We start from the raw sequence: 11,555 nt of genomic DNA on the forward strand, positions 1-11,555 counted from the left end.
CTCTAAACATGTTATCTGTGTATTAGACCCAGACCTCACCAATTCAGTTAACATTGCTATTATATTTAAGTTGTTGGTGATGAGTATATTTTCTAAAGAAACGTTTCAAGGATTTCAAGGTTGAGGATTTTACAATGGTCTTGGTTTTTAAAAAATAACCCAGATATGTTTTGGCTCAGGTAGGGTCTCATCAGATATATATTGTAGCAAACGACACCTGAACATAATGATAGTATTAATGTGACTGTCACTTTGAGGGAAAAACAACTGTTTTTAGTGTCTGTTTACAGATGGTTTGGCATTTCCCCCAACCACCTAATCATCCTTAATGGGACAATATGCTATTGGGTGTTTCTTGACTTGAAGTGTCTAACCACTTCCCCTCTCCTGCCCCCTAGCGGAGGGTTTGGCAGTGCACCAGCAGCTAGGACAACCAGCAATTATTTATTGATCACCTGCTGTGTGCCAAGCACTGTGGAGGATAGTGAAGTGTGTCCAGATCCGGGCAAAGTCCAGTGCCACGCAGGGGCTTTGTAAGATGATTTAAGATTGAGCAGATGTTCTAGCATTGGATCCTTGTGGCTCCTCACCTGGGGGCCTCTTCAGAACCCTGATCTCATCGATGTTGCACGTGGACCCTGAATGGAGGCATCTTTGACCGCCAGAATCTCCTAGCTACTGCCAGTTTGGGACAGAGAGGCGGGCTGCCCCTTGGCGGGCTTGGTTATAATTTGTGTTGTCTTGTATGGAGATGTCCAGTTTGACTTGCAGTTACAGCCAATCCTGGATCAGCATTGTCAGACCTCGGTTCCACCCCAATCTTTTTGTGCAGTGCCCCGTTTTGTGCAGTGGCAGCCACAACAAGCCCCAACTTTCCTCTGTGACTTTGTTCTTTTTATTTTTTAATAGATCAAAGACGTGGAGGGGGGCGGGAAAAGCAGGAGAGGAGGGAAAAAGAGAGGGGTTAGGGATTGTTCGTGTCAAGATGTAGTGCCCAATTTGAGGCCACTAGCCCCATTAGAAGGGGAAAGTGCGGGGGAAAAGGGCGAGAAACCTGCCGGTTGGCGCGGCATTGTTTGGGGAATTGGAGCTGCGGCCGCTGCCGCACAGTACAGTCTCCATAGCAACGCAACCTGCTGCTGCCGCCGCCAAAGTTGAAGGCCCTTAAAAGGGCTTGAAGAGACCTGAATCGCAACCTATTTCGGTTCTCCGGAACAACAGGGAGAAAATGAGGCAGAGAAAGAAAGGAGGAGGAAAGGAAGAAGGAGAGGAGGAGGCATGGAGGGAGTTGGGGGAGAGAGTGGGAGAGAATAAATATGAATGAATGAATGAATGAGAGAGGAAGGGAAAGAGAAGAGAGACTATGAGAGAGAGGGAGGGGGAAGGCCTATGAATGCTGGCATTGTCCCTTCTTTTCTGAATCTGATTTACCATATCATAACCCCCAGGAAGAAGAAAACATCAATATCCCGAAGGAATGGAGATGTTTCTATGGAAAACCTAGGAATTTTAGTCCATAACAGATCTGGTGTAAAAAAATCAAAGAGATCAAAGGCAGAGCTCCCCGGAGTATAGATGTGTCTCTGAATTAAAGATGGACGATGCAGACTACAAAGTACTTTTTTCTTCTTTATTCAGTCCTCTGTTTCCATTTGAAGGGAGGCGCTGGCCTCGTCATATCTGAACTAGACCATCATTGCAAACAATGTCATGAAGGGGAATAAAAGGGGGGTGGGGGGCACCAGGAACTCAGCTTCCTCTGCCCTAGCTGGGTTTCCAGCCATCTTCTCCAGCTGGTCTCAGTGGAGGTGTCAGCCGGGCCCTTCTCATAGAAGGAGCTCCTGGAAAAACCCACCCCCATCCCCACAGGGGCACTTGGGCAAAATGAGACCCGCTGAAATCAGGGAAGTGGTATCAGGCTAGCTTCTTGCCTCACCATATTAAGCTCAGGCCAATAGCCAAGGCTCAGCATGGCAGCTCTGGTGTGGGGAGCAGACAGAAGGATCGTCAGGCCTAGATGTGGACAGGGGTGGGGTATAGGACACCCTGGGTCTGGGGGACTTGGAGGGAGCAGCTCGAAAAGTTGTCTTTGCAGATGTGGGTTTCTGGCAGCTTATCCAAGAGAGGGGCCCCAAAGGGGAAGACGTTGGGGGGGGCAGTTAAATGAGGCATCTTCTTGCCTGAGAGTCCCTCAATTTGCACATCTAAGAAACAAATTCTAAGTATTTTTTTAGATACTCCTGACAGGAAGGACTACCTGACTTCTTTTCTTTTTAAACCTACGGCAAGTTGGAAAGTCAGGGATAGGGATTCCTGAATGTATCAGTATAGGAGCATGGAAAAGCATAGACCACTAGTGACAGCAGTCCTAGATGAATGCCTTCTCCACGGTGCACATAAAAAATTATCTGGCCTGGCCTGCAACGTGTGCGTGCGTTGGCGTTCGGGCCAGCGTGAGCTCAGAGAAGAGCCACTCCCATCCCTGCAGAGCAGCTTGTGAGCTTGCTGTCCAGCTTCTTCCGGACCTTGTGGCTGGAAAATTAAAACAGTAAATTTTCAAAAGCTAGAGACTCTCCAGTTCCCTCAGGAAGAATCGAAGATAGTCAGGAGGCCTGGACGTGTGTGGGGAGTCAAACCTCCAGAGGCGGTGGGCCTTTGCCCCGCGAGTCTCCCCTTGGATTTCTCCAAAGCTAACACCAGCAGATGAATATTAGAGAAATTAATTAAGTTGTTTGCAAACACGCGTGCGGGCAGAGGAGGACCACAGAAGGGATAAAGCAAGTTCCCAGGGTGGAAGCAGCCTCGATACTGGCCTGTGACCGGCCTTGGGGTCAGGCCCGACACTAAGTAAACAGTGGAGGAGCTCCTTTGTAGCGGCCGCAGCTGTCCAGCGGTCCATTGTCTGGCCAGGGCTGGAGACTCTGTCGCAGCCCCGCGCAAACTCTGTGCACAAAAACGGAACAGGGTGAGACGCATGTCCGCGCCCCAACCCCCCTCATCCCCGCCTCCTCTCCCCCAACCCCCAGGCCTTCTCTTCTGACTCTTCTTCGGCAGCCTAGCCTCTCCAGACATTTCCGCCCCCTCCTTCAGTAACAGAGAAAGGGTGGAAATAAGTTCTTAACCTGGGGGAATGAGGAGGAAAGGAAAAAAGACCCCTTCTCTTCCCAAGAATGGGGGTGGGCAGAACATCAGAGAACAAAAGAATAGAAGGTTGGAAATCACAATAAAACTGAAAGCAAGAATGATATTGTTAAACAGGGAATCTTTAAAAAATTTTTTTATTCGAGTCCTCTGTGTTGGAGAAGTGGGTGAGTGTGTCAGATGACAGAAGGGGTGGTGGTGGCAGGGGCCAGGGCAATACCTTTCCTGAGATTCCGGGTTGGGGGTGGAGGTCTTGGGTTTTGATGGTTCACTCAGGGGGTCAGACAGAAATGCCCCAAGGTTTAAATTGCCTGGGTGGCTCCTTGTAGGAGTGCCTTTCTGGGAAGGGTGAAACTGGAAATTCCAACAGCCTCCCCAAAGGACACATGCTCCCTCCAAGGGTAGGGGAGGTGCTGGGAGCATTGAGGAGGGGTAACAGGGAAGATGGAGCCTGAGTTTTATGCTAGTTTTGTCTGGCTCAGATTCTCCCAGAACTACCCTGTGACTTCAACCTGTGGCATGGAGTCAGAGCTTCGGATGAAATGACTTTTCCCTCTTAAAGCCCAGAGCCCCACAAAGAGGCACAGGCTCAGGGGAAATTTGCAGGGCAGCTAGCAGTTGATGAAGTAAAGAGGTGGCTCCTGAGATGAGGCCTCTTACAGCTTCCAAAGCCATCTCCACCCAAAGCACTCTTCAGACTCTGTGGCCCCCACTTCGGAAGGATCTGTGGGGGCACATTTCTGGGAATTTTGTCCTAGGCAGCCAAGTAGGAGGCTTGTCCAGTTCGCTGCCTGGGGCCCACTTTTTAGGCCCTTCCTGAGACTTTGACTTAGGCTCCTGCTACCTCTTCATTGATGCTCAAGAAGTTAAATTGTTAAAAATTTTTTTAAAGGACTGACAGAGAATAGTGAAGGGTTAAATAAGGGCAAACGTTCTGAGTAGCAGAAGCTACTGTGTTTCTGAGAAGCCTGAGCTGGTGCTGGAGAAAGCATTGAGGTTCCCGCCCATGGAAGCTTAATTGTTAGAGTTTAATTAACACGAAGAATGGATGAGTTTTAAGTATGCTGACCTCCACCCTGGTGGTGTGCTTGTGTGAGTGATTTGCTGTGTGTGTGTGTGTGTGTGTGTGTGTGTGTGTGTCCTCAAATCACCTACTAGATTCCCAGGAAGCCTGTCTTCCTGTTTCCCAACCAGGAAAACTGTAGGAAATAAAAGAAAACTTTTGAATGAACGCGAGAGCCTCGGGTTCTGGCTGTCTGGGAGGGTATGTGACAAGCGAGCTTTTCTTGTCGGTCAATGTAGGGTCCTGCGGGCAGATTACAGGGGAGCCATGATCCTCCCAATATCTTCAGGTGTGCAGAAACTTTTCAGCAGTTCTCTTTCACGTTTATCCGCACGTTGCAGGGTTTTGGTTTTGGTTTTGTTTGGTGAGACATTTGCCGATGACAAATCCGATGGCAAATCATTCCGAAGGCAGTTGTCCAAATTCTTCAAATAGCTGGCGCTCGGGGGCGCACGCGGCAGAAGAGACGGGAAGCTGCACCAGGTTGCTCAGCCTCAACTCTCCAAACGCTGCGCTTGTCCTCTGGGTTGGATGCGAGCCTGCTCAGCTCGCGGGGCTCCCCTACGAGTTGGAAGGGATGTGGGAAAATGTTGGGTAACTTTGCCACCTTCCCAACAAATAAACAAGGCAATTAAAATGCAGATGCTGATGTTGGGCTTTGCGGTTTCTATGATCATTAAAGGCAGCGACTTAAAAAAAAACTTAATTAAGTCTAATCACGGAGCTTTTCTTCTCGTGAATAGATGGCGGGTTAAGCCAATTAGACACATTCATCAAATTCTTTCCACCAATTTTTATGAACATTAGGATATGTTCTCAGTACAGCGCAAAAACTCGCACACTCTTAATTGCTCAGCGCCCGGGCAGGTGGGGTGGGGTGGGGGGCGCCCAGTCCCGAGTTAAGGAAAAGCATTTCCTCCAGCCGGACCCAGGAGGCTGATCTCACCGGGGCCAGGACGGTTCACACTCGGATTTTTCTAGTGCAGCACCGGTCCCCTTCCCACCCAACATCTTTTCCCCGAGGTCTCTCAGAATGAACTAATTTCCTCTTCTTTAAGTTTCTCCGCGTGGTCAAGATTTTTTGGTGTGGGTGTTGTTTGGCGAAATCCAACTCTTCTAGGCCCAGAGTAGAGCCTAGAAAAGGCCAGAGTTAAAAACCCTCAGAATGGAAATCGAATAATGGGAAAATTAGTATTAATCCTTTTTGGTTTTCACTTCCCATCGAATCTCCTGCGGAGGCCAGGAGTGTTTCCAATGGTCCCAAACCTGCGGAGCGGAGGAAGGGGCAGGTGGGGGAGAAGGAGCCGCAGGGAGAGCAAGTATGGAGACTTCAGCAAGCACTGAGCTCCCCAACAGCCTGGCCACCCCAGCCGACCTAGGTGAGCTATGATTTTCACGAGCAGATTTAAGATGTAATGTCCTCTTCAAGTTTGAGTTCGGACCCAGCCTCCTACCAGAGGTGTTGAAGTTGAACTTCGAGAGAGCTTTTCGGTGGCATGGGCTGTCCCTGCCTCCTGTGAAGTAGGGGTTCCCTGTGTTGGCTCAGAACCCCGTGTGTCTACTGTTGGTAGGAGGACTTCCCTTCCATTGCCATGGGAGTGAGAGATAGTGCTGGGGCTTGTGGGGAAGAAAATGAGAAACGATTCTTTGCACCAGGCTCCTATTGATGGTGTCACAGGCTTTCCAACCACAGGTGGAAGGGAATGGAATGCGGCTTCAAAGCAGATCCTAGTACCTAATATGCATCATCTAACAAATGTGCATAAGCATAACATTTATACACACACACATTCTTATTATACATAGATATTTCTATATCTACATTTGTTTCACCTAATACATATCACTGTATTTGGTGTGTATTCATATGCTTTCATTTTATTTTTTCTGTTACAAGTGTATGTTAAATGACATGTATTTGCATTATGTGGTATATGTTATTTATTAGGATATACATGTATATATAGTGATAAATATTATATTAGATGTATATTACCAGTTGGGAACTATATTGTATTTTAAGAGATGACATAATTACATATAGAGGGCAATATTATATAATAGGAAGGGTATTATATATTAGGCGATATATACTAGGTTGGAGATATGTATGTGTTTGTTTTAGAGTGTATATTTACAAACAATTTTGGACGATGCAGAGTGGAACCCTTCAAGCTCCAACCCTAGCAAGGAACCAACCCTAGCTGGCCAGCTGAGCTAAAAAACAAAGAAACAAACAACCCCCACAAAAAAACTCCTTCTTTGTAGTGCCATTTCTAACCTCTTTTCTTGACCATCTCTACTGCATCACCTGCTTCGATATAAGTAAGAAAATCATAAATCAAACACTCAAACCAAACTCAAACCAAACACGCCAACGTTTTCTCCAAGGGCCAAGTGTGCTCTTTCACCTCAAAGCTAGTTTTTTTTTGGGGGGTGGGGTGGGAGGTAGTGGGGGATTTGAGTTGGCGTCAGCGCCTGCACGGTCGGTCCCTCTGCATGACGGCTTTGGAGGGCCAAGCTCGGACTGGGATTTGGTTTTGAGACTTGGTGCTGGGAGACATGGTTCAGAACGGGGCCTGCCCCCAGGAACGATGGTAGTTGAATGGGAGGAGTAAAATTCAGGTTGAGAGCCTGCGTTGGAATTATGCATGTGAGCGGAGTACCTAGATGCATTTTTAAAAGAGCCAGCGGTTCTTGAATGTAAGTCTGTGACACCAGGCTGCGGATGAGTAGGGGAGCGGGGGAGAGGAAAGTTTGGAAAGCTTCGATTTGCAAGAGGACAAACTTTGAACTCCCCACGCAGATAGTGCAAACCTGTCTGTAATCATTTTTCAGCTTATCCGGAAGCCGCTCTCCAAGCGAAGTCCCAAAGTAAATAAACACTCCCTTCTCAAAGTCAGGCCTTTAAAGGGGAACACCGTCTCACTAATTACGCTTGAATTATGCAAGGAACTTCGCGGAGGATGGAATTTTAGACAAATAATCGCGCTATTATGCGCGGCGGGCCCGCCAGCCTCTCTCGGCCGCGCTCCAGTTTTCATCACTCCGCGCTCATAGGCGGCGGGGTTCGCGGCCACCTGAAAACCGCCGCCCGAGGCTGAACCAGAGATTCCTGCCTAATTAACCTACTTTTCCAACCGGTGGATGTCAAGATTTTAGAAAAAAGCGTTGGGAGAGAGAAAAGAGGGACGCCAGGGGTTCCCTCCCCACCTCCCGGAGTCGAAGCAAAGTTGCTTTGCTGTTTCGTTGGGATTCCTTGAAAGCTTTTGCACGTCAGGCTAAAACTTGAGCTGTCCAGGGAATTGCTTGGAAAAGCTCCCGGGACTATCATGGGGAATCTTGAGGAGACGGAACGTTTTGGAAAATGAATGTCTTCTCTGTGTTTCCGTACTGATACAATAAATCTTCGCGGTCAAACAGGTTCTCAAAATTCGGAAATAAATGGGGGGAAAGGCAAAGATCCTATCATCTCTAGATGAAAAATTAATTTTCCAAATAAGAATGCAATTACATTAATCTCAGATATAATTTCCTGACTGACTAGCAAAAAGGTAGGGATTTTAACCCAGAGAGAGGTTGCAATTATTTATGGTATTCTACTTACTATCGATTTCCCATTCAAAACAAAAACTTAATTTCCACTTACTTTACTTTGGCTAGGACTGCAATTGTATTGTCAGGATAGGGAGTCACATATTTAGATCATGTACCGAGAGAGAGAGAGAGAGAGAGAGAGAGAGAGAGAGAGAGAGAGGAGTTCAGTTCATATGGAAACTCGGTTCTATAAAGATTGAATAACATCCTATTTGGCTTATCAAGTCTCTTCTTAAATATTTTCTTACATTAGCAAAATTCACAATATACTAGCCCTCTATGAAGGTAATTTTGAAAAAAAGTGTATAGACTTTGAAATTTACAGACGCTAAGGGCTGAATGAACTAAGAAACAGAAAACCAAGCATCCTTGTAGATTGTTAGAAAGATTTTCTTTAAAAAAATATAGATGCTTTACTATTCAATTAGTTGATTCCCTCCAGCTTTAAAAACGCCGCAGGACTCTAGCTAAAGGTATACACAAATAACCCCAGAGGACTTATGTATATTTATTTATTCATGAGCCCAAGGCAACCAGTGTTTTATAAGCAGACATAGCAATGCATTGAGGGGCTGGTGGAGGTAAAATGCTTCTGAAGTGAGTTCCAGAGAAGCAGTTCCTCAATGGTGTTCTTTCTTCAGGAAAGTTCTTTATCAGCACACAAACGGTTCAGTGAAAATAGTCAAGGTGCCTTGAGTTAATGGGTTATGGATCCTACAATTAAATCTACTCTGCATTTTTCAGTGATCTTTTTTTCCCCTAGCCACATGCACACAGATAAACCTCTCTGTGTAACACAGACATATAGACGAACAGAAAATATAACCCACAAGATGTCATAAATACAAACATGAAAACAGAAGTGTCTGGGGCAGAGTCAAAGTAAGTAACACAGAATTAGAGAAGATGAGGACTGTATGGAATGTCAGCTGAGTTTGTGATTTTAGAAAGTGCCATTTATGAAACCCTGCCTTCTCGCAGGTGTGGGCATTCTTGGATAGCCCCTGACAAGGTTCCTAGGTCTTGCAGAAACTGCAAAGAGAGTACAAGGCCAATAACATGTCCTTCTCTAGAGTAAGAATTAAAATTGGGAAAATAGTTCTAATCTCACATTTAAGAAACACTTAGGTTTCTAGGAGGCCTAGCAGGAGTTGTTTATTTTGAGTCTATAAAATATTTGCATTGATTGCCGTTACTCTCCCTCAAACTTCTCTGTATATAATTTCCTGTTTAATTAAAACTCCTTTACATTTTTATGGGAAATCCCTGATAATCTACACAAACCCTGAAGCTTTTATACCTACCCTCTTGATTATCACTTTAAAAAGTATGATATATTTATCTTGAATGATCTAATTTCTGGAATTATACAGTGACTTAAATTTTTTCTATTAATATCTGCTAATTACCTCTGAATTGCTTCCTGTATAACTCTCCTTTGATATAAGGTTAAGTTTTAGTTATTTCTAAGTATGTTTGTAGCGTGGTCTTTCAATTAAAAGTCATTATTTTTATTCTCAGTGTTAGTTGATAATGCCATTTCCTGAACACAAAAAATATCTGTAGCCCCTGAAATTTCATGAAGTTCTGATCCATAGTTATGGTCAGAGACTCATAGAGACTTTTTTCCTACATTATTATTGTTTTATATTTAAATAAATGAATAGAACCATTATTTGATTCTTAATACAGATGATTTTTAACAATTAAATATATCCATGAAGCTATTTTTTTCATATTTCTTGCAAAAAAACTTTTCTCTTAATGGCTTAATATGCATTTTCTTTAAGCTCAGCAGGCATCCTCTCTCTCTTGTAAAGATTTCAAGGCCAAATCATAGCACACCAATTGGAATGAGGACGATATGGCAAATAGAGTTTCCTAAAGATGAGCTTTACTCGGTCAGATTATAAATGAATGCACATAATTGTCTAAGCTTATAGGTAGTCTGAGAGAATACTTCAGGCAAGTTTTAGTGTCCTGGTATGCATAGGGATGAGGATGGAGAGTTAATTATAATTTCTTTCCCAAAGGAAAAATTTCTCTGTAATATTTGTTGTTTTCAATATCAACAACCTTATATTGGAAATCTGGGTGTTTGACCTTAATCACCTATGGTGGAGGAATAAACAGTTTGTATTATCTTTTTATATCATGAAGTATAAATATGAATGAAATTAAGATAATTATTCAAGTAGCCAATGTTTTAGAAATATTGGATTTATATAGGTATCTGTATAATATATACATACAGACATACCCATATACACACACATACAGACTGAAATAAATTCATGAGTTTAAAACCTTTTTTATAGGTTGTTCATATTTACAAAAGTAAAGATACCTGTAATGAGATAGTCTTTAAAAATTTGTTATTTAATCCAAGTGATAAATGATAAAATTAACTATTTGCTAAGGAATAAGTTTGATATAATATGCCACCTTCTCTAATGATCATTTTAGATTTCAAATTTTAGATATTCTACTATCTTACTAAATAAGTTTCTCTTGCAAGAGCTTTGATTTAGATATTGGTTGAATCATACTTTTAATATGTTGGTATTTATTAAAAAACATAATACTATGTTGCAGCTGCCTGGGAATAGGTTTTATATATGTGCACTTTTGTAAATGCCAGAAATAGTTCTTCAGGATTATCTTCTTCATAGCAACATCTTAACTATTTTCTTACCCTAATGAACTCAACAGATTTTTAAAAAGACATGGTTTTTGCTTTAACACAACTATGAATTTAAAAATAGAAACCAACAAAAGCAATTAATTCACATTGGCTGCAGTGATATTTACCTCACACTGGATACATTCTATTTGGAGGTGAAGCTGACATCCCCATGTGCCAATATTGAAATGCTCTGCAGCAAAAGCGAGGCTGCCATCCTGGGAGCCTTTCTTACGAGCTGCAGGTTTATTTTTCAGGTAGTGTGTTCACCATCTTTTTCAGTTATGACAAACCTGATGGACTAAGCCTCTTCTGTGTATAGTCTCTGAAAGGGCACTTGGGCCCTTTTGGTTTTAAAAGAGCAAGTATTCTCCCAGTTTTCTATGGTGTTGAGAGTTAAGAAAAACCACAATGACTTCATATATGGAATTATTCTGATCAGCTTTGTTCACATTTACATTTTACATTATATATATGTATGTGTATATATGTATGTGTATATATGCAATGTAAATATGTAAATATACATATACATGTTAACTCAAGAGAATGTTTTTATACCCTCAGGGAGAATCACAGTTAGAGGATTGGACACGTTCATTGTTTTAATTTATTATGTTGAAATAACTATTTACAAAACTTTTATAAAATTAACAATGCCTGACAGAATTTGAAGGAGCCCATCTACATTTAGGGATGTAGTGGGGGAAAGGTAAGCATCAAAGTTGACTAAAGCAAAATATGAGAGTCTAAGGGGTTTCTTATCATTTAAGCAATTTTGGGAGTAGATATAATATGAGAGGCTTGTCTTTGGTGGAGATCCGAATATAACTTATATCAGGTCCTTCGTTTTACAGATGAAGAAAATAGGCTCATGGAAGTGAACTGATTCTAGGCTAGGACCAGATCTAGAGACCCGGTCTCCATCTAGCTTTTATTTATGAGATTAGGCACATTCATGATAATTGAAATCTTTTTGAACTGCAAATCTATGCCTCTCACATACCTGGGCATGCCTCAGAACAAGAAGCTCTCAATGGAAACAGCAAAATTGAAGTACTGAGTATGAAC

This window comes from Hipposideros armiger, unplaced genomic scaffold, assembly GCF_001890085.2.
Source record: "Hipposideros armiger isolate ML-2016 unplaced genomic scaffold, ASM189008v1 scaffold_427, whole genome shotgun sequence".
Classification (NCBI taxonomy): Eukaryota; Metazoa; Chordata; class Mammalia; order Chiroptera; family Hipposideridae; genus Hipposideros; species Hipposideros armiger.